Consider the following 26142-nt stretch of genomic DNA (forward strand, 5'->3'; position numbering starts at 1 on the left):
TAGTATAGCCTATAAAAGTGTTATCTGTAAAACGATAAACATTTATTGACACATTGCGATTATTAACAATCACTTAATCAGGTAGCATAAATAAAATTTTATGTTGTAGAAGTATTAATTACTATGGTTTATATGAACTCATCTGTTGTCTTTTGTAAATTATCCAATCTAAATAACATTTAAAGTTTAAATTTACGGGCATTCAGTTGTTTATATCACTAATGCAACTTTATTTATAAGATTTAAACTGAATATAACATCTCAAACTGCACCATGCACAATTATGAATAAATGACATCGCCAACGTTCTATGTGTGGGAAACAACCATCTGAGTACGAATTTTATTTTGTACCAAAACGTTTTATTTGTAATGATATATAGTTAAATCTCTCTAGAGTCATTGTAGTCACAATTGTAATAGTTTTAAGCGCCTGTGTGTGAGAGACTTGACGTGGATGTGAATATTCTCTCTTATCTGTTATTCAGACAACTGTACAATACATGGTAAACCCAGAAACTGTCGTGAAGAAAGATAACATCCGTCTAGTTTTTTCATTGATTTTAGTTCCAAGATGTACACCATTGACATATCTCGTCTGACAACTATTGATTATGTTATAATTAACGCATAATGAGTTTAAAATTGAAAATCTGAAAATTGCGGACGCTTGTGCTAATGTAATTTGCCACTCTTACATTATGTGTATGTGTTCAACAAATGTCTGGACAACAATGTATAGTGTTTTCTTTGTAGTTAAATTTTTATAAATGCTAGCATTTTCTACAGAACTACTGCGGCTACATGTGTGTGAATCTACACAACGCAATATATTATGCCACGTCATGACCTTGGAAAGACATACTTTGAAAGAATATATAATATGTGATGCACGTGTGTTTTCATTTCCATAGAATCGATAGTGGCAAGTCAGATGACTAATAGACATCAGTAACAGCTTTAAAGCCCTGTTTAAATAAATTAAAACTGTTTAACACTAAATGCATACAGTGAATCGATTATAGAAAATAATGAAATGTTCTTACTGTCGCTTCATTTTTTTATGTCTGCAACCCAGTCCGTCTTCCAGTGTGCCTGTACAGGCGACGGTTCAATTTCGAATTGAAATGTAAATCATGGTGTTTACTATCACATTAATTTTGCTGGAGAAATGCAAATTAAAAACACGAATTGCATCAAATGTATTGTATTATGACTCCTCACATTTGATCCCAGACGGTAAATAGGAAAAAGTAAATTTTGAAGAATGGTTGAACGTCAATGGCAATTAAACACAAGCCTTAAATAAACAGAACTGAAAAGAAAAAACGTTAACGGGATTGTATTTAACTTCATGTATAAACTGTCTAGACCCTTTAACAATTGACTTATATATCACCATTGATCATGCAATTTGTAATTGTAAGACATTAAAAACAAAAATACCAATACACAAGATATGCTGCGTATATTCTGATTAAAAATGCTTTCTGTGAAGAATTGTATAGATAAAATCGTTTAATTGATGTGTTTATCTATCTGTTATTCCCATTTCTTCCGCTTGACATTTTTGTTATATAGTTATGCTGGTATTTGCACACCTACGGCTTTTAGGAAATTAAATAAATTTATGTACATATATGCGAAATGCATACGTTTGTACCCATATGTGTATAATACTAATCAGATCATACAAGTGTCTTGCCCTCACTCGACGTATACTCTATTTAAAATAACTTCGTTATTCACGATTGAAAAACTGCAGTATAAAGTATATTAGTATTTGACTAAGACGCCGTTTTCCTGTCCACACACTTAAATCACACAGGTGTACATTATTTCGGATCGAACTACGATATGTTCAATATAAAATGGCAGTCAGACTTGTCAACAGCAAACGGTCATATGTCGATATCCTACTCTTGCTTTCAGGGAAGATTTCCCCAAATGCTGACCGCGCACGAATTCCAAAATGATTTAAGATCCCGGCCATTGTCACAGTGGTGTTTATATTCGGAAGTTGATAGGCAACCGTGTCATGGGATGCATGCAAATATGAACTTTAATGTGGTAGAAAATATTGTTAGTATCCCTAAATCACAGTCACTGGCCCATAAAAAGCCGACACACGCGCAATCATATAATGCAAACAGTGCTAATAGTTTACTTTAAAGTTAGCCAGAATACAAATATTTATATATGCTTACTCAAACTTTAGCGGAATGTTATTAAAGTATGACTGGTGTTTCACTGTCCGCTCAAGATATGTTTGGTCTATCTCTCATTGATTCTCGAATGAAAAAAAGTTGAAATGAAAAACGCGCATTTGGTCACTTACATTTTACAAGAAAGTAGTGCATATAATTAAACGTCAACTTCGTTAATTTGTGTTCCTGATATAATTCAAAATCGGCAGTTGACGCCAGATAGAACATGTTTAATGCACTCCTATTAAATGACTCATTCGAGCTTTTACCGCCTATATTGGGCAGCAAAGCCTCATTATTAGCGGACATTCTTTTGCTACTGAAGTATTACAGTTGCGATATGGCTATTCGACTTTGTTTGGTATTTTTCAAATATGGATTTATTAGCACAATTGATCTTTGAATCGGAAAATAAATACCATGAACACTAATAACTTATTATTTCCTTGATGTACCTTTCTTGTTTCTTTGACTGTATATTACTGAAACTATGTGGATATCTACAATGTCTTGAGCGCTTAAATCATGCACACCGATGACTGGTTTCTTTCAGCTGTACAGACATCCGTGCACAGAATGAAACTTCAGCAGAATCTAGCATCAAAGTGTGCTTAATATCATACATACGTCCACACTTTCAAGACATAGTTACACATTCAACAGTATAAATCATTAACTTATCCCACATGTGGCGCTCAAGCAACGCTTTTTTTGTTTGATTTTATGGTGAATGTGCTACGTTTTTTTATATATATCCAAACATGCGATGGCAAAAGTAAACACAAAGCGCAACATCGCATACAAATAGTCACTCTCATTTATATACTGGTTTTAAGCTTTTACGCAAATCATATTTAGCGAAGACAGAAATACACGTTCATTTTGTGACAACGTCTTTTCCAATTTTTTTTCAACCAACTTATCAAACGTTTCGTTTACAAGTGTTAATTGAAAAAAATAAAAATATTATTTACAACGAACGGAATGATTTTCAAATATGTTACGTAAGAAAGTTGAATTAACGTATGATCAGCCTGCAAAACCTTATTCAATAACGAGGACAGTAAACATATCCAATCAAACAAATCTTAAGTGAAATGCGAATTCAATTCAATGTAGACCACACATACATCCCTAAACGACTATGATATAATCGGTACACATCATTTCGGGTGCGATGAAACGATTTGCTTTTTAGATTCAAAATCAAGCTCGAGTTTCTGCAAATAAAACAAATATTTATAAGATTTCTCTACGTGTCCCTGTCTTTTCAGAGCATCATTGAAGGTGTATCCAAATAAATGTAACATATATCTAATCATACACTATAGAATCTCCAATGTTTGTCATTTAATAGTTCGTTTTTGGAACACTCTGCCTCCGAAAATCTCCATTCAAAGCGGTTAAAGCTACAATTTCTGTCCTTCTGTTCTCTAGTGGTCAACTTGGACACCAGTCTGATAAGGCGTCATTATCCTGGACAGCCACAACTCAGAGTTTAAGATCGTTACCTAAAATTACAATCAGTTTGTGTGACAACACAAAGGATAACACATGTCTGTTAGTTTTAACACAAATGTATTCTGTAAAAAAGCTTTTTTATTGCTTTAAAACTAAGAGATAATTGCTAAACAGTTGTGTTTGTTTTCGAATTACGTCAGAGTGTATCATTTAAAGAAAATGTTGATTCCAATGATGTTCGAGCATACTTATATGTACAAACAGTTTAAATTCGAGAGACACCACTCAATAAGTCAATAAGAAAACTACTTGGGCTTTTAACTGCGAATATCTGTAATGGACTGAAAGTTTACCCATTGTAATGCAGTGCTCAATGATGTTATATATTGCTATCAATTTAACGTGATTAAAATGAGACACTGCTTAATGCATGAGAAGAGTTATTTTGTTTCACTAAAATGTGCCAAGCTTAAACTTAAATTCACAGTGTTGGTAAACTCTTTTAGTTTCATCAAAATTAGCTCTCACACTTGCGACAAGCTTATGTCGGCATACATTGCGTAAAGCGTATTTCACCAACGTATTATACTCACACACACGTGTGTTTGTGTTTTCAATAACATATAGTAACATTATTGACACACATCCATGACTTGAGATCTGTGTTTACGTAAAAGACTAACCATTTATGTCTAATATATTTATAGTTTTAACGACCATCTAAAGTTCCATATATTTTTCCATCATATGCATCTTTAAGAGTTGAATAAATACTGTTTCACAGTTACTGTAGCAAATGCGCAATATTCATGTTGCTAAAATATTGTGGATGGGCTCTCTAAATATTTGAGAAATTCATTTTTTTTTCATTGGCCGTTTTTCGCTAGAGACAACATCCCCACCGATTAACAATATTTTGAGGCAAATGGTTGTTCACATACTCCCTTACGTCCGTTTTATCCGCGATTGATCTCGTTGACCCTTCAAACGGGGCAACAGTGCATCATTTAACGCAAAACAATCAATCAGTTTTGTTTTCTTAAGTATAATGTCGTTATTGTCATGCAAAGAAGAATTATTGTAAGAACAATCATATTCGTTATGTGATCGATAGCCCGATATTCTAAAACAGGACGTGAGTCATCATTTCAAATATCTCCGGAAAAAACATTATCGTTTAAATTATAATATACGAATTGAGATCCATTCAAGTAAAATCGTTGAATGTTTACTACATCAATGTTAGACATTTTGTTTGCTACACATACACGCCGAACATTTGCTAAATAACAGTACACATCGGTATATATCGTTAAGTTGTGATGTTTTCAAATCAAAATATTTTTGTCTTTACTTGAACGATTATGTAAACGGTAATTTGAGATGGGATAATTTCGTATTGCTTGGTGCCCCATTTGTTTCGGACAATTTGTACATCATCAGGAGCTATATGAGATAACATTTAGCCAGCCTTCTCAAAGTCAAATGGAAATGAACGGGTCAGTTAGCATTTTAGCGTACCTGATCACTGAGCGCTAACAGGAGCTTTTAAGATCCCATGATGTCCGTCGTCCGTAGTCTGTCATCGCGCGAGGTGCGTGAGTGTTTTTAAATACAACATTTAGCTCACAACACGTGTTTTTAAAGTAATAACATTCATTTGTTTTAATACAGTTTCATCGATATGAAATATGTGTTATACAGAGCAAGTAACCAAGATAAATGCAATAGTTATACGTTATAACACAAACATCATAAAATCGGTACATGACAGTTTTGTTTTTACATGTCAAAGTTTTGCGGCATAGAGCCATTATGCCATCCTATTTAGAGTAATTGGACAAAAGAGCTTCACGATTGATTAACATGACTCTTGTTTACCAAATAATCGACAGCACACAATTAAATCATTTGATATGACAACATTATTTGCCATCGATGATTTGCAAACTATTGTATTTAATTATTTCAAAGAAAGGTCAGCATGGATGTGTTAACCTGCTCAGGAGGCGGACATTGGTAATAGTCCGAAATCCAGATCGGTTACACGCTTAACGCAACTCCGAAAATAATTAAAATACAGGAATACTCGTCAACATTCTACACGTTGTTATTCTACATCAAACGAATACTCACTAAATAATACTCTTAACTCGCAACGTCCACTGTTTATAATGATACAGTACAACGGATAAATTTGACAAGGTCGGGCGGCGAAACACGTGTTTATAATCACATCAAATCATATCAAATAACCTCAATATAAGGCGTTTGGTAAAGTAATATCGTATACACTACCGACGGTTTGCTAATGATCTAAACAGAAGGATGGGAAAACGTGCAGTTCAAGTTTTAACGGATACATTGTGTTTTTATGATTTATACCGCACGACATAACCACTCATTCTCATGCCATTTAACAAAGTTAAAGCTACAAATACTGGAATCTATATTTTGGGGACTACGCTGACGAAAAGCGGAAAAACTTCAACATCAGTTAACATGCTTCAACAAGTTGTGTTCAACAAGGTCATCACGAAGATACAGATGTTAGCGTATAAGTACATATAACACATTAAACTAAACAAGTAACCAAATAAAGTAAGAAAGCACACCGTTACTATGCAATTTTAAAAATGGAAAACAAATTAAAACAAAGGACACATAATTATTTATTTTGAAAACAAAATAAGCTAAATAACGCTCCCCAATTTACACGTTGCATTGGTTATGTTAAGATTACATCTATTGGCTTGCGAACATTCAAAACCAAAACGCCTTCATGGAAATTATCAGAAATTTATATCGATTTATCATCATACCAAATTAAACTCTGCTTGGTGAATCAAATCATACAATAGATAGCACTTCCCCTTGTTAATGTCGATGAGCATTTGCCCGCGAGCGTTCATTTTTCATTAGCCAGTATCTGCCAGCATCACGCTTTATCGTGCTTAATGACCGTTGTCACACCAGATCACGTTGTAACTGTCGTAACATGCCTTAATGTCTTTAAACTGCGCGATGGATACAACTTCGTTGCAATAAAACATACGCTTATTGCTATTGTGCGAGTGGAACATCAAGGCACAATTGATTGAATCAAACCACTTATGTTTCAGCAAAGCAACCTGATTTGGACTCCTAGAATTTGTACACACGCATTTAAATTCTTAATTGTTTCAAATGTTTGATCTTTTTTTAAATAATTACTATATCGTGTATCGTGTTAAGTGGTGCTTTAAGAAATAAACAAAACTTGGCCGAGGATGATGGGGCGTCGTAATTACCGAATTATTGGCTTCTGTTTTGATGGGTAGATTCATCATCTTTATGTATTCACAACTTACTCGAACGGCATATTTAGATGAACAAATCTAATTGAAAGCCCTAACACTTGAGTATATATATATATATATATATATATATATATATATATATATATATATATATATATATATATATATATATATATATATATATATATATATAGATATATATATATATAATTCTTCACAACTTACTCGAACGGCATATTTAGATTGAAAGATCTAATTGAAAGCCCTATAACTTGAGTATATATATATATATATATATATATATATATATATATAAATATATATACTTCTTCTCAATATGAAATGAGATCAACGCTAAAGCACAAGTTGCAAAAGGCATGCGACTTTCTTCTGTCAATAGGGTGGTCAGGAACAACAATAAAGATCCACGGGCAGCGCTGAGAATCCTCTATAATAGAGAGATGCGGTCGTTCATGTAGAATATTTATTTCACCATTAATTATAATTGTAAACATGTGTGTTTGATTCGTGTATACAATGCTTGTCATATTGATCTTTCCGAAAGCAGTGGAATGACATCAAAATCATGTGAAGCAAGACAATTAAAGGTATTTTCGTATTTTGTTTGGATAAAACGTCTGTTTTCCTTACTTTAAAACTTTGTCTAACTCTTCACAGGACAATTTAGTCTGTCCTTGTAATTGGCTAAAGCATTGCTGTTTTGTTAACATTTATACTAATGCACATGTTTTGTCCGATTGTTCTTGACACCGATAATAAATCATTTTGATATCGTACTGTGGTAATATTTTACACAGATCAATATATATTCAAATACACTGCGATACAAATAACTACCTTATTATGTCATTAAACGTGTTTGGCTCTTAATGATTGGCCATTGCTTATACATAGTACCCAATAAAATAGACAGAACTAACGAAACTGTGTTAACCTATTGACATTCGGCATACAAGTAAATTTACTATTATTTTACACTTCAATCACTTCAGTCACTGTAAATGTAAAAGAGTCCGTCAATACGTCAAGTAATAATTTAGAGTCAGATTTAAGATTCAATATGACCGGATTGATTTCGGTGCATCTTAAGGTAACCACATTACACGATTTACAGAGGTTTATAACTTTCTTACATACATTCACGTCCTCAAACAAAGAATATAAATAGCGTTAAGTAAGGCAGAGAAGAAATGTCAACACAGATACAAGCTTAAACATTATTTATAAAATGTTTATCTGATAAGAACTTTGATTGACACGCCTAAAGAATAAAGGATACGAAAATACAGATGATATAACTCCTGTTTCGCTTATGAGGCCGTACCATGAATAAGCGTCTTTATGTGACGGTTAGGTCGGACATACAGAGGTGTATTGCAATCTATGAAATAGTTCTGCGGAACTAAATACCACCAGATATAAGATAAATGACTTCATTGTGTTCACGTTCTCCACAGGAACTGTCTATTATTGGAACAACTGTTTATGAATATTGACTTCCTATCCAGTATGTGCCAGATAAGATGTACACAAACAGACCAAAATGATTTGAATGTTTGGCAACGTGTTTTCCAAGAACTTTATAATTGCGTAAGACCGGTGGTGACATCGTTACTATACATGTATTTCATAATTTAGAATTGTGCACCAAGGAGATTAAACGTTAAGTTATTCACCTTTTCAAACGATCTTTGGCAAGCGTAAATTTTAAGTTATTAAATATTTAAAAAAATTATTCACGCATTGCAATGTTTAAAACAATATAAAAGATATATTTGCATGAAGAAATTCTAACGGAATGATACAAATGAAGTTCCCACATGACTTTCGTAGTTTAGAAAAGATTAAGATTAAGCTTAAGTCTGTTGTTTCTATATATATTCTTCATCAGTAAAAAAATAATTTTATTTTTGTATAAAACGCGGTATATTATTTGCTTTGATAAAAAGTAAACAATCTTATGATTAATACACCCCTGTGTTAGTTTCCAGCTAGCGTGTGTTAGTCTGGATATGGAAGAGAATATTCACTCAAATCTTTGATTCAGACAATTTTTTAATTAAGACTTTCATCGATAACGCAGATACGGTCACGAAGAAAAATGCATCTCTTAATTATTGTGTTCATTAATTTAGGTTCCCGAGATTTCATTAATGCGGCTTTGACAACACTAGATACTTATATTCTGTGTTTGATATTGAACAAATATCAATACATGCGTGTTGCGGGCCAAATATCATGACGAACATAATAATATTTTGCTTTCAAGAAAGACTGTGATGTTAATAATCATTTTTGGGAGAGCATGTTTTATCAACATATGTCAATAGCAACCGTGTCTTGAGATGCATTCAAATATGAAATTTTAATGTAGTAGAAATTAATCTTGATATCCCTGGAGCACAGTCACTGGTCCATAAAAAGGCGTAAGACACGAGCGCAATCATATAATGCAAACACTGTTAAAAGCTTTAAAAGCTTTATTTAAAGGTTAAGTAGAATACAAATATATCGTTATGCCTTCCACTTAAAGCGAAATGTAAGTTAGGTAGAATTGTTGTTTCACTGTAACAATGTTTTGCCAATTTCTCGTCGTTTCGAATAAAAGAAACTGTACATGATTCAACATTGCTAATGGGTCACTTATAACAATGTCATTTGGTCATGGGTCAGGCGATATTTTCCAGTTAAAGCAATAACATCTTTTTATAATTGCATACATGATCGGGAAATATAACTAAATGATATACGAGAAAAAATCTTCTATATACTAAAACAAGCTCTTGATAAGTGAACTAAATTCATGTTAACAACTCACTTAATTGACAGTCGACGGCAAAAAGAGCATGTCTAACGTACCGTTATAGAGTGACTCCCTCGAGCTGATACCAGCTTTATTTAGAGTTATAGCCGATACAAGTAGGGAATCTTTTGTTGTAAACAATTATATAATTAAAGAAAATGGTGTAAAGTGATCTTTGCAATTGGTTGACAAGTCTCGTATCATCGTCGAATTCACATTTGTAAAATCAGCTTATCTTGCTGTACGTGATATATAACACTTGCAATTGCAATATATTTACACACATTTCATTTGTATGTTAACAACATTACTTTATAAACACAACTGGCATTGGAAGCGGAAAGTCTTAAAACTGCAGAACAATCATGGTACTTTTTTTCAAATTATTTTATGTACCTTTTAAGTTTAATGGAGTGCATATTACTCGAAAATAGCTGAAATTATGCTAACAGATGGCATGTTACTTGCAGCTTTGAAGCCCGTCATTACTTTCAATGACTGAAACTCCACATTGACCTACGAAAATGTAGTGACGTTATTGCTACATCGTTCTGGAAACAAGCTACACAACCATAGTATACATCGTTTCCGTAGACCACTTTGGATAAAGCAACCAGTCGCACTTTTTGCGTTGGATACGATTTTATTGAAATCGTGGTTATACGTGTTATCTTGTTATACTTTATCTAACGTGCGATTATTAAAACCCACATAAAGCTTAACTTCGGATGACACACTCTAAATCATTCAATATTGGCTATAAGTTTGAAAGATCATTAACTGAGTCCTAAAAAAGCAACACTCTTGAATATTAGAAGGAACGTATAGTTTCCATATTTTTTAACCAACATATACTACGTTAATAATAACGCTTAGAGTAAAGAGATGAAACATAAATTATTCGAACGCGAAGGAATGAAAATAAAATATTTTTCATTACGAAAAATACGTTCCACTATCATTCGAACGCAAAGGAATGAAAATAAAATATTATTCATTACGAAAAATACGTTCCACTATCATATGCCAAGACATGTAACTTTCAAACGAATTTCTCAAAAGTGAAACGCAAATTCAAACACATTTGGACAAGAATGACATGCCGGATGAAATATATTACTCAGCAATTCAGTACGCATCATTATTCGGGCGTTCAAAGGATTTCGTTCGTGAAAACAAAACGGAAGTTTATGTTACTAAAAATGATCAAAATCTTCAAAAGGTTTGTCAACGTAATCCTATAATGTCAAAGATACATCAATGGCGAGGCTAATTGTAAGTTACATTTATCTGATTGGACACAACATAATTTACGATATGTTTTATTGATTTATTCATCCGTTGAGTCATTCGTCCGCAAAAAATATCCATTGATCCAATATTTTAAAGTGAGGAATCGTGGATTTCTAGAGTGGACACTAGTCATATTGACACAGTAAATAGGACAAATACAAAAACAGAGATATTTTTGATTTTGCATTTAACATAAATACTTAATGTAAAGCACGTAACTTCCCGCGTTCGCAATTTCTTTAGTTCTATCTGTATGTTTTGTATATGATGCATACTTTTGTAAAAACATTATAAGGTTTCTGTAGAACTGAGAAAAATGTACACAGTTGTGCGTATGTGTTCTGTTGATTCAGTTAAAACCTATTTATTTTAGCTCGATTGCATAGAAAGCCGAAGGCTTATTCGAAACGCCCTCGAGTTCGTTTGCTAGGACTAACACCAGTACTTGATGTCTATAGGGGGGGGGATCTAAAGAACGCTTCCAAAATTGGGATCAAACCCGTGACCGTGACGTATGCAAAGCGGACGCCAAAATCCACTACGACACAAAGACTTATCTAGATTTGTTTGACCTTTATTGTGTGTCATATAAAAAATATGTGCATTTTTATTCTGTTAATGTTTATGAATGCACTTAATACGAGCGACAACAATAGCTGACCCAATGATGACGAACTGTATACAACATGCAATATTAAATTCATATCAAGGTTGTGAAGGCATTTGCAATAACAAAATAGACGTTGTATACAACTTTAATGATTCAAATATTTATACAGTTTACCTGAAATTTATGCCAGCTACGTTATTTTCCTTCGGTTATGATAACGAGGAGATTGTTAAATTAACGATGTAGTTGTCCATACAATTAATAAGGTTTGGCGCATGAGTTATTGAGAATTTCGAAAGGGTACGTTCGCTTCACCTATTCGACTCTCACACACTTGATTTATCTTTAACATATTGATGTTTTGCATGAAAATAATGTTTGCATTTATAATTCTCAAGCCATTTCTTAAGCTCTTTAAGTGTAAAATAATTATCGTTTCTGCACTATCTTTAGCCATAAATAGTATCCGCGTTCTTTAAGTCTTATCGTTATCTACGCAAACAGTATCAGAAACTTTATCAATATTTAAGCAATTAAAAACATAACACTTTCCGTCCGTAGATTTTCGCTACAGGAAATTGAACAATTACATATTTCGCCCCATTCTACCGTTGTTTTGGATGGAAAACATTGCTCACAGATCGCTGTTATGCCCAATAATGCCGAATAATTTGCTAACAAGATGATTCACGCAAGGAAACATTATCATGCGATGTATGCAAATAAAAAAAATCATTTGCAATAACTATGTTTGAAACATATATCTTTGTTATTTGATTGTATCATCTGTTTTATGGCATTAGTGGGTCTGGTTCGTTCGAGGACATAAAGACCATATAAAAAAATACACTTTTTGACGTTATATTGATATGTAACATTGCATAATTGTTACATCATCTATTTATTTCTAAGTGAGTAAGCTCGATACAGGGAAGAATGGAGAGAATGCCCTTAAACTGACAATCTGCGTTTTGGGACATCTTCAAAAACAATGCATTATCTTTTATCCGAAATTGCTCTGAGCGAAAATGTAATAAGGATACTTTCTGTGTTATTTCACTCTAAATATGACACTTCCATTTACTTTGAATTGCTACATTTTGACATTGTATTGACCATACGCGTATCATATATATTAGTATGTTACTGAATTGTAATTTTGAGCTGACGTTTGTACATTTATTGTTGGAGATGCGGTTGAGAAATAGAATATGACACGGATATTACAGATGGCAATCTCACGTTGGCACAATTGTATTGCATCATTTATATTCATCGCATAATGTTTATGTGTAAACAAGGAATTCAAAAGTCAAAAGCCGTGCCTGACCCTCACAATTGAAGTAATAGTGATTCAGCAAAATGAGATGCCCAATGTGTTTCCAATATGATAATGTTATCGCGCAGTCTTGCCAAAGCGCATTACATATTTATCATATCTGAATTTGACCGTCAGCCTAAAACAGACGAAGATTGATAATAACTAATACATACGGACTGGTATCGGCTTTAAAATGGATAATAAAACCATTACTGATACATTGAGATACTTTCCGACAAAACCTGCCCTTAGTCTGTTTATGATGTAATTTTTGACAATCTAGGGCTTAAACTAACGACTGTCTTGTAGACAGGCTGCATGATAAACAAACACACATGTACATATTTGCCTTTCATAATCCACAAGGCCATGTTTTATTCACGTGCATAGTATTCAAATCAATATTCATCTTAATCTGTTCTGCTTTTATTCTCCCCTAGTATTGCTTGTTATCATCTACATTATTTCCTCAGTGAAACCATTTATTCCTAGACATTTAAATATGATATGCTATACATAGAATCACATGAAAGCTACAATATGTATTATTTAAGAAGTGGGTACGCTCGACACAAACAAAAATGGTCAATGCATAGAAAAGTCTGTCGGTGGCATAACATTTATCACATGAAAATCCTTTTCTTAGAATCATGTTTTTTCATTTGTTCGTCTGAACGAAAGAGGAAAAATGGAAAAAAATGCGTTGAAAAACTGTCTGTAATATTGCATGTCTTACATGACATTTTTATAACATACATTATTACTCGAGATAAGGTTCAGAAACAGAATGGCATTCTCACGTTGATACAATTATGTCTTGCCGTATTTCATCATTGGTATTCATTCTATAGTGTGTATGCTTGAACAAAAATATGAAGATCAAAGGCTTGCTAAGTTATGTTATCTTTTGTAACGGTTTAAGTTTAATTATTGTCACTTTTAAATAGTATATTCAGTATGAGTTTACGTCAATTGCATTTTTTCGCTCCTTGATGTTCAGTGTTCTTTGATTATTTGAATCCATGACATACAAGTGGTATTTGTTTGACAGACTTTTAACACGTTACAAGTAGCTGATTTAACGTATATATACCACCGGTGTTGTTTCCTGAAAATATGCCTCTGGGCGCTCTTTGTGACGTTCTGAAAGTATAAGATACCGTTTATGGCATTGACTTTTATATGCAAATATACGTGCTTATTATTATGTTCACGGTGGTATTAGATGTCTGGTTTTGATATTTTCTTAGATATTCTTAGATGTTCTTAGAAAACAATTACAATCGTGTTGTTGGATAAAACATATGACCGTTCTTTTAATTGAAGATGGCAGGGTCACTTTTCAAATCTACATTTTTACAGTTATAGCGAGTACAACTTTTCGTACATGTTTGCGCTTTGTGATGAATTTGATTCTAGCATCTGCATATCGTCGCATGCCAACATTAATATCTACCAGTGTAAATACAGAATTATTTCATTTCTAGATTGTGAAACTTATTAACAACAATCCAGGTCAATATATTCAGCTTTATATTCTAAAGGTGTTCTGATCTGATAAAAAAATACATTCAAATCACTAGTATATTTGGCATTAGAATACAATTCATATCATGGTTAACCGCACGATATGCTCAATTAAACAATATTTTAGCAACATGTGTAACATTTGGAAACAATATGATCACATTCTGAGCATATTTGCAAATTAAGACATCAATAATGTGATTCCTACATCACAGTCTTATTCTGCACTTGTTTGACTGCATACAATACAAACATACATACAACTTAGTTGCATCCACTTTCGATAACTAGAGCACTGTCTGAACTATGAACATACAGAGAAGTTTTACAAATATAATAATTATAATTATTAGAAGTCTTACAGTATTGCGCAAACGACACTGAGTCGTGAGAATATAATTTTAGGTTTGAAATAAAACATACATGACGGGTTCTTTTCGGGAAATGTTAATGCCAATTAATAGCATGTATTACACATATATGTGTATCCCAGGTGGTTAGCGTGTGGCTATGATATTAATAAGTAAAAGCATCATTTTGAATGATAAATAATCATCTTTTAACAAACAATCAACTTTTCTTTAAAAAAAATAACTATCAATTATATATATATATAACAAGGTATTCAACTCGAAATCACCCGAAAACAGAGTGCATCGCTTTTAACAGCCATTTCTTAATCAATTTTGCAGCGATTTTCACGATCTCGGTCTTATTCAACGCAGAAATAAATTTTATTTCTGGAAATGTACATGTCTTGCAATATTTTTACAAAAAAATGCCCATGTAGAAATAGTATGATATTGCAATATTCTTTAACTAGCCATCCTTCGCCGATGTAAATCTGCATGTAATTGAAATTTTCTTAATATACAGTCTATAAACATCTTTGATGCAATTTGTAAATATGGGATTTATTGCACCAATAACAATTTTCTATAATAACTTCTGATTTTGAGGATAGATATGTCGCTTATACATGTCTAAGTTGCTAACATGAAACATTACAAATAATTTATCACTTGTGTTTATTGAAAGCTCTTCAACTTAGATGCGAGATAAAATTACCTGCAAGTGCTGTAGTGCTATCAGTTTTTACATGTGTTTCCACGTGCTTAAATTTATAGTTCTGGCCGAGATGTGTTTGATTAGTAGAATTTTGGTTCCGATTTATCGGTTCTATAGATTTAATAGGGAGATATCTAGAGCAAAACTGCACTGGGTTCAACTTAATGTACAGATATTACTATCAACATTACTGTTGAATGACTCAACAACGACCGTTGATTGAAGGCCTAAAACACGTACATTGAGCAGAACAATAACGATCCATTCACCGGAATTTTTACAGGTCATTTGAATAACATGTTTAATATATTATTTATTTTTTTTTCCAAATATATCATTGAACGTCTGGAAATCAGTAAGGCGTTGTCATACGTTTTGTTTAATTAGTGATATTGACTTATGATTAAGTATGTAGAAATATTGCTTTTCCGAGGCCATATATAAGCAAAGATCGTACGGAAAAATAAGTGACGACCGACTTTTTTCATATGTATGAACATTGTATTCCTTCAATTAAGAACACGAGTACATTCGGAAAGAATTTAATAACTAAATTTAACTTTTAATTTAAGTTGGTACATAGCAAGTACGCTTCTGCAAAAAAATGTACCGTAACTTAATTTGTTCGTACCATTTTCATAAGAACAGCATCCGATTCGACCCGTTTTCAAACCATTGTAATCTTGAAAGCACATTTAGACAGGTAGATGCTGTTTTTCTTTGATAAATGCATTGGGTTTGATATTCCTATACGGTTATACATGTTTTGTACATACATGTTCCCAGTGAAAAATGCATTCTGCATGAATTCCTTGTAAGCGTATGTATCTTGCACAGTAAAGCGAATTTCATAAATTATTTAAGATATTGAGCATGTGTCGTTTTCGGTCCTCATTAAATGTATATGTATACAAACTATTGATCAAGAGACGTTATACACACGAATGGGGCCGCATTTTAAATTATTCGTGTATTATTTGGTTGTTTTGTTTCTAATAAACCTCCCATGTTGGGTTGAAATATCGTTATAGTTAAGGTCAAGTAATGCATGCAGTGTTTATTATTTTGCGTCAATCTATTGAAAAGCCGTGTAATGATAAAGTTTGTGTCAAAGGATTTTTAAACATAAATATAACATACATTCTACATGTGGTATTTAACTTCTTTTTAGCTCATCGTGCGTATTGAGTACATAACCTTAATAGTTAAGAAATGACGTTTATATTAACAAACACATGCGTTTCTTTCAATTACAATTACAAAAAACAACAACAACGTGCATGTTTATGTTGACGTTAATGTACCTATTAATGTATTCATTAGCGATTAGCTTTAAGACTTAGACGCTCATTTGCCTGTTGTAATTATTCGCATGTGCTTAATACATGTGTTGTATTAATATTGACTGATTCGTTTTTTCCGGATTTGCTTAACCGTTTTCATGCTTGTACGTTTATATTCCCATGCGTGAAACTGACTGCAATCGCAAACTTGTTCTAGGCAGAGAAAAAGTATCGGCTCTTGTAAAATGCATATTTTCAACAACAAACTCTGAAAAGGTTTTGCCAATCGTCCATCGGGAACGATTTAATTGGTTTAGCAGTCTCGCGTCTGTATTTATTAGGCAGTATACGCCGGGGAATCTTGCACGTTTGCGGCTATTCGGTGCAATATTTCTGATGGGGTTCGATTAGAACCAGAGACATGTAATTGACACATTTCGACATCGCAAATTTTAAAATACGTTTTACTGACGCCTTTCGTATAATAATTACGAACAACATTTCATTCACATCAATTGACATCCATTAACATATAGTATTCATTTTACTTAAATAAATATGATGATCGTGTGGAGTTTTTACGTTATATCTGATATTTACTATATTTGCAATTACAAACTGGGAAGATATTAATTATCGCGAACCCTGACTTTTCATAACGCTCTCAGTGGGCATATATGCTAAACACCCATATATTGGCCTGGAATATGGTAGATGTCTGGGGGTTTTCTAAGTAACCCCTTATGTTTGGTACTTAAATAAGCTTCCGATCTACTTTACGAAATATACGGTCGACCGAGTATAGATCCACTATACGCTGACGTATATGAAAGGGATGGATGGAGCAAAATGACGATTTGATCGAGACTTAGTACACATACATTGGACATGTCTCAACGAGTTCTGCTTTATGTCTATGATAAATGTTTTGGAGATTTGGTTTGCAGAAATTTGATGACAGGCGATCGAGTGCAAACAAACTGCTACACATCGGCGAAATATCTGAAATCAAATATACCGATATGTAAACAAATCAATCACGATCGAATTGTCTAATATTTTGAAGCAGTACATCGACATTACACATTATTTGTCAACAACGTAAGCAATAATATGGAAAATACTATACCTCAAACACACACTATAATTGCGTACTTGCGCATTGGCTTTGACGATCTATTTGCACATATATTTGTCTTTGCAGCAACTCCAAGTAATGGAATGAAATTGCAATTTCAAAAAAGAAGTGAAAGATCTATAATGGAGTTTTATGCAGGTCTCAAGAGAAGCCAAGAGTGGCTGCAGTTAACAGACGTACTAATTTCATTTCTCCATAATTGTCTCACAGCCTCTGTTAATACGCCCAAAGTAGGATTATATTGACACCAATCGATGTTGTATTATCTTGAAATGCTTTTGTAACAGGTTTACATTAACACCGATGAATGCAACGAAATTACTCTAAAGTAATAAATCAACGAAAACAATTTAAAATAGAAGCTATGGTGCATGAAGTTGTGCTTACACACAACGATAAAAACACTACGAGGAGATTGTGTAATTATAATTGTGAAATAAAATAATAGCCTACCAACCAAAGTGTCATATTATAATACTTATAAAACAAGGACATCACATTAAAATACAAAGGTCTCGCTGTTTTTGCTGGTTATTGTATCAAACTTCCAATCTCATTTGTTTTGATAATTTCTCGTTTTTCTTGATTTTAAAAACAGTATCCCGTACATGCATTAAGTTAATCGCCCTCTATGGAGTCGATTAGAATGTATGTTAGCATAGGTATCTTTCCTACGTGAACATGATTTGTATTCTTAGGTTATCATGTCCAACTTGTTGCAAATGTTGAACACTACAAATATTTCTGAAAAACTATTAAGCCAAACGATTTGATGTCCGGAAGGAAACATCGCATATAGAACCTCTAAGAGGAAAACTGCCCCATTACCCACGTTGTTATTTGTTTTAAGTTGTTTATAGTGAAAACCTTCAAACCTCTTTTCTCTTAAACCGCAGGTCTTGTTTCCGTTATATGTGCATTGATACACATTATTAAAATTCTCCTCTTTATATTGCGAGGCGAAGAGGTTTGATATTTTCAAAGATGAGCGATCCATATTGTGATAGAGACGACAAAACATTTCCCTTTTATTTCCCAGCCTCGTTAGAAATTAACTGAACTGGTCGGCGTCTTGTAAATTTAGCCAATATCCCAAGCGATACATCATATAAGAAAGAGAATGGAAACTGTCGGATCTGTAGATTCGATGTGTATAAACTATGATAACGAATTCGCCGTCCATGAACAAACACTAAATTTGGAATACGCTTAGATCTCGAGAGAATGCCTCGTAATGTTATGTAGTTTGGTATACCCGCATAGCAAGACCTATTGCTGTATCATTCATACGCTAGTATACAACCGTGGCATGAACTGTAATTAAGGGTGCTTGTACACAGATGAATGCAATTTTTCAAGTTTAATGCTTATCTGAACATCTGAACTAAATACGCTCCACTATAACAAGAGGATAATTCAAGAACTAAGCCACTTGACCATACGGGCTGTGCATTTAAATAAAGTACTTAATATAATTAATTCACGTATTATGACACACTATATCGAAAACAAAAGGAAAACCCACAATTATTTAATAGTTTCGCGTTTAAATCGCTTTATAATTATTTTCATTTTTTAGTGTTTATAATTCTTGAACACAATTGTCTATTTAGAGGGAGTTTATGTTATTTGTGTTATTACGCTGCTTGATGTTGTTTTATGATTTGAATCTGTGACATAAGTTGGACAATTGTCATTCCGTGAAATCTTCATTTACAGTTCTCCGCAACACGTACAATTACCGGTGTTTGTTCCTGTGAATCTGCCTTTGGTAGTTATTTTTTGCGTTCTGAAAGTATTCGGTGTCATTTATGACATTAAATTGTATATGCAAATATAAATGAGTATTATTTGGTGCTAGAATGCTGGTATTAATATTTTGTGCGATATTCGTTCAGCGAGGAAACAATTGTTGTCCTCTCTCTTGATCATAACATGACCATTCCTTTTATTGAAAATTGTTAGGACAGTGTTGGTCTTTACATTTTTTACAGAGATAAAGAGTACAACTCTCTGGCTAGGTCTTTGCTTTGTGTGATGAGTTTGACTATAGAATCTGCATAATGTAATACATTCTTGTGAAAAAGCAAAAAATATATTTAAACGGCGGCTGTTACTATTTTAATTTCGCGTTCAGTTTGCCCGTATAGGATTATTAAACAATTATTTAAGTCAAGATATATCGCTTTATGTTCCTACTTGAACTGTGCTAATGACACATTCTATCAATTTGTCATTTTTTTAAAAAAGAAATATCATAATTTATGTCATGATTAATCTCACATTACTTTCAGTATAACTGTATTTTTCACACAAAGTATGTTTTACATTTGCAAACGATATGGTCATATTTTTAACACATTTAAATATTCAGATATCATTTTTCATATATCACAGTCTTATAATGTGTATTATGTCACTGAAATACATTTAAATACAATGGATTGCATTAATTTCCGATGTCTGAAGCGATCCACTGTCTTGATGGCTTATTATTTTAACAGTTTTGATAATAATATTTAAAAATTCAACATTTTCGCGCGACCGACACTGAGTTCTAAGAATTTAAATAATGATTTTAATGAAAAATATGGAATGGTTCTTTTCGATAAATGTTATTTCACCAATTCTCAGAGTGTATCTGAATCACTCACAATTGTTTCTAGCTTGTTCATTTTAAATAATGGAACATTCATAAATGCACTGCAATTGTGTGATGTCAAGGAACTTTCATGACAGCAGGTTTGCAAGTTCAGTGAACAATGTGGATGGCAACTTAAGTTATTGCACGTACGGTTATTTCCTCTCCTCTGCAACCCTCATCCATTCCATTTCCCATTTCTAACTTACAGCATTCTTCACACTTTAAGAAAGACAATATTGTATTCTTCACAACGTATGAACAATAGGATCGGACACTTAAATATAATTATTTTGTTTCGTGACCGAAAACTTAGAAACGAAAAATATTCACAAAATAGAGTCGAAAATTGAAGTGTCCGAAAATAGCGTCAATTGTATCAACGACTACCGGTAATAGCACGCGCTTGTAAAATACCATGCCGTAACTATAAATTACAGTTTTATATGTTTGCACTGCATTTTAAATAATTTTAAATGCTGAATTTATTTGACAGAAAGTTACTACAAGGTTGTACTTTGACCAACGAGTTCAAAGATGAGCATGTGATGTAAGGATACTCGCTAGTAGGAACCTGTAATTAACGCAATAAAAAAGCAAACTATAAATTCTTTGTTTGTTCATCTTTGATAGTTGTTGTCTTACACCTTCCATTCTTCGTAAAACTTGCAATAGGGTGCATCACACTTTGAAGCGTTTAGTATTTGTCACAATTATTTTACTGACAAGGGATTACTTTGAAGCGTTTAGTATTTGTCACAATTATTTTACTGCCATTGCGGTTGATAATTGAACTGTTAATTGGCACAACCCGTGGTAATTTTGAATAACGCTTATGTTTCGGGCAAAAACCATTGTTTAATACTGGTCTACAATGTTATTTACCCAATAACGCAAATGTAATGATCCGTTGGCCTCAGGTATGCACCTGCCATGTTTAATGATGTTAATCTTGTTGTAAAACCCCATGATCGAAGTGTCATTAGATATCGAAAACAGGACTGAACTATGGTAACATAGCGCTGTCCGAAAACTTAGAGACATTAATAATGGACGAAAACTCGTGTGTTCGAAAATTAAGAGTTAGAAAATTAATTATTTTTTTCTAAAAAAGGGGTGTCTGAAAACTTAGTGTCCGAAAACATAAAGTATTAAGGTAGTCATGCACTGACCAAATGAACTCATAATTTCTTTGATCTTTTATCAACACTGTTTTTTTTTTGCTTGACACGCTCTCATTTCTTTATATCTGGTCGTTTCTTGTGTAAAAACACCTATAAAGAAATACCATAATTTATATGTGAAAAAGTTTTAAATAAGCCATTATTATGTCGATGCATGGCTTCAAGTTATTAAAATTATCTGTATATATCATCTACAAACATCTGTAATGCAAATTGTAAGTATGAGATAAACATTAAATTAATGTATCACTAGTTTTATTGAAATGTCTTCACTTTTAAAGTGGCATAATATTGCATACAAGCGCTAACGTGCTAGGGTATATAAATACGTGTTTGCATCTGCAATGTTTATTGAGAGATTTGTTTGAAATATAAAATTTCGATTCCGATGTACCGATAAATATACCTGATTGTTAATACTTAACAACACATAATTTTCATATGTACATTCCTTTTGCATCGCTCAACAGCGATCTTCGATGCAAATACGTGAGGGAAAAATATTAATCAACAAAAGCGAAATTAACGAACAAAACATGTACTATTACGTAATATAATACGGTATATTTTTCGATTTTTTAATAGCACCCTTCCCATTCTGATTTTTAACCCAAGTTATGCATGGTAATCTTGATAAAACACTGAGACTGGTAGATGCTGCTCTACAATACGTCATGCATATGATTTTATTATACTGTTTTTGTATGTAAAGTCAATCAAACTTCATTAATGTATTGTATGTATCTTTTATATTTGAGATAATCGCATAAATAAGTCAAGAAATCCAGTATATGTCTGATTCTCATGGAATGAATATACATATATACATACATACATTCATGCATACATACATACATACATACATACATACATACATACATACATACATACATACATACATACATACATACATACATACATACATACATACATACATACATACATGCATGCATGCATGCATGCATGCATGCATGCATACATACATACATACATACATACATACATGCATGCATGCATGCATGCATGCATGCATGCATACATACATACATACATACATACATACATACATACATACATACATACATACATACATACATACATACATACATACATACATACATACATACATACATACATACATACATACATACATACATTACTAACACACATGTTCGCGTGTTTCAAATACAAGAACAACGCAAACATGAATATGTGCATTTCAATGTACGTACGTATTATATGTGAGTGCATTTTTGAGACTAAAACATGCATTTGCGTTTTGTAATTATACTCACATACTTACTAAATGTTTAGTTATGGACTTATTTTGTTTTTTTCTTGTTATTCGTTTTTCCGTTAGCATACGCGTTCGTGTGTATTCACACATTGCCTTGATACATAACACAGATCTCTTACCGGACTGCTTTTGCTATTATTTTTAATAATTAGCTAACTGCAATCGCGAACTTCTTTTCTAGGAAGAGAAAGAAGCCTCGGCTCATGAAAAAAAATCTATTTTTTCTGCAACAAACTCTTAACGGGTTTTGCATTTTGTCCAGCTGGAACGATTTAATTGGTTTAGCACGCTCGCGGTCTGCCCTAAGTAGGAACTCTACGCAAGGGAATGTTGAACCTTGGTTGTTTATATTCAATGCATTTTATCCTATTTGACCAATTAGAAACTGAGACACATATCTCGTGCAGGACGTTTAACTTATTTGGAAGTAATAATTCACGAATACAAATTATGTCCACGTATGAACAATACCTTGTGTAAACATAAATTCAAATAGATTTTTAAATGCGATTCACTTTATACAGGTTCATATACGTAAAAGGGGTCAACGGGGTCAACTGTGTAATGCTTTTGAATTTTCAATTTGTTAAAAATAAGAGATTTTAAGTAAGTGCCCATTACAAGAAAAACGATATATAAATCCGTGACTTTATATATTTTGACGTGATGTACTTGTTTTTTTAAGCTTTTCGATGGTTGGCAACTGGTTTATACCACAATAATCATTACACAGTTTTTCGTTTTATTTTTCTAACCGTAGTGGGTCAGAATATCTTCTTGCACAATAGTTTCTCCTATTTAAAATTGCTTTTGTTGTTCTTAGTCGATGACTTTGACCTCTCGTGAGTTTACGATCTATCAAACTATCAGTCATGATTCATCCTACGTATTCTTCGGCGTGAATTTAAGCCTGTTAGAAAAGCGTTTTCAAATGTTTTCAAGTGGTGTCAATATTATCCTACTTTGTGCATATTACGGGAGGCTGAGAGAAAATAATTGATAAATGAAATTAGTACGTCTGTATATTGCTACCATTTAGCGTCTTTTAGGTCTCTCCTGATCTCTAGAAAACTCCATTTATAGTCCTTTCACTTAGTTGTTGAAATTACAACTACATATATTGACTGGATTTTGTTGAAAAGAAAGAGAAATTAATGTTCCGACTGAACTGCAAAGATAATGTAAATGAATGCAATTTTGTTTTTTTGTTGAAGCGTTGGGATTTGCGTGAAAATTACCTACTTGTTTGATGAATAACTTGTTCTGCTGACATTTTGTTCATTCCGCAAAGAGGTTTGGTATGTGCTGTGTAATGTGTAATATTTTATGGTGTACTCTATTAAGTGTCTTTAAATCATGAACCTTCGTTCAGAATTGCCCACTGCTGGGTGTAACTTGTTTCCGTAACACTTCCCGTTCCTTATTTAGATGCCTAGTATTTGTTATTGAACATTTTGTAACTCTCGTGTACCAAGTTTGTTCATGCTTCTGGGGTCTTAGTTTCGCCCCCCCCCCCTGGTTTGTAATTAAACACAAACGTGACTACCAGAGGGCAACATAATTTCCCGTAAGTCGCAATATTGTAGCGCCATGAACACCCTTCAAGTTATAAGTTTTTTCGGTTTTAAGGTGAGGGATTTATGACATTTCGAAAAGCAGTATAAACTGGTTTAGTATTAACACTTGGATGTATATTTGAACTCAACTGAGTAAAAGCATGCTCGTAGTTTGCATTTGTGATCACTTTTTTGTCTTCGATCGTTGTGCGTTATGTTTCCGTCGTGCATCTTTCGCCGTCGAAATTTACTTGGGGCCATTTTAGAAGTCATGTCCCTGTAATGTTGCATTATGCAGTTGTAGACGTTTATTTATTCAGGTCTTATGGTTTCAAATTTCTTCAACATTGTATTGTCTGTTGACAAAGGTAAATAAAGATAAAGATCTATTTGAAATCAAGTCCTTAAAAAGGTTGTGAACACTCCGCATGCCACATGTGTTGCACAGTCACAAATCTCATGGAACAAATTGTTTCCATGATATCTTGCATGATTTAGAAACCGGATAACGTGGGCTGATAAAACTAGGTAACTAGGTGAAATCAAATCAAAAGTAGTGATAACTCAATGCACAATGTTCTTGAAACTTTCTCTGATTTTTTTTTGTTACAACGACCGAAATGCTGTTCGGGTCAAAAAACATAACCGGTATTAGGTGAGGCAGTTTTCCTTAAATTGCTATAGTTAAACCATTTTAACACTCTAGAAGCCACACTTTTGACCAACTCTTGTGAAACTTGCTCTTATCATTCAGCAATTGTGTTTTTCGTGAATTCTAAGCCGAGTTCGAAAATGATTGTGGTTGGTTCAAACATATTGCTGCCAAATGTGTTTTACGTTTTCTAAGCTGAGCGACTTAGGTTGTGATATACTTCCATTAATCCTTAAGGCGGCATTACATAAATTGTACAAAAATTAATCGTACACGGTATTAACATAAAATAACACAATATTTGTTGACGTTTTGAGCATGTCGGCAGATCAAAGAATGCATCGCCGCCTGTTTGGCCCCGTATCTCGTATCCCATGTGCGCATATGCAGTCGATATGCCAGGCGTTTGAGATGTCCGCACCTGAACGCGCAGTGGGACCCCCGGGACTACAGCCTCTACCCTGACAACGGCATCATAAGCACGGCGAGCGCCGAGCTCAACCGCCACTTGAACTGGAAGTTACGGCCTAAACTTGCTCTGTCAACATGTCCCATATGTAAGTCGGACAGATACCGTGTTTAGGTAAATAAGCGCATTAAAGCGCAATTCATTCTTCGAATACTCTTTCGTTTTTAATATATTGTACAAAAAGAAGTAAGTATAATGAAATTTCAACATTGATAAGTCTTAACCACGTGTTTGTCCCAAAGCAGATACAGCCATATGTTTATAAGATTAACACGAACCTCTTATAAAGACTGTACATTTCTTTAAAGATTTA

This window comes from Dreissena polymorpha, chromosome 1 (genome assembly GCF_020536995.1).
Source record: "Dreissena polymorpha isolate Duluth1 chromosome 1, UMN_Dpol_1.0, whole genome shotgun sequence".
Lineage (NCBI taxonomy): Eukaryota > Metazoa > Mollusca > Bivalvia > Myida > Dreissenidae > Dreissena > Dreissena polymorpha.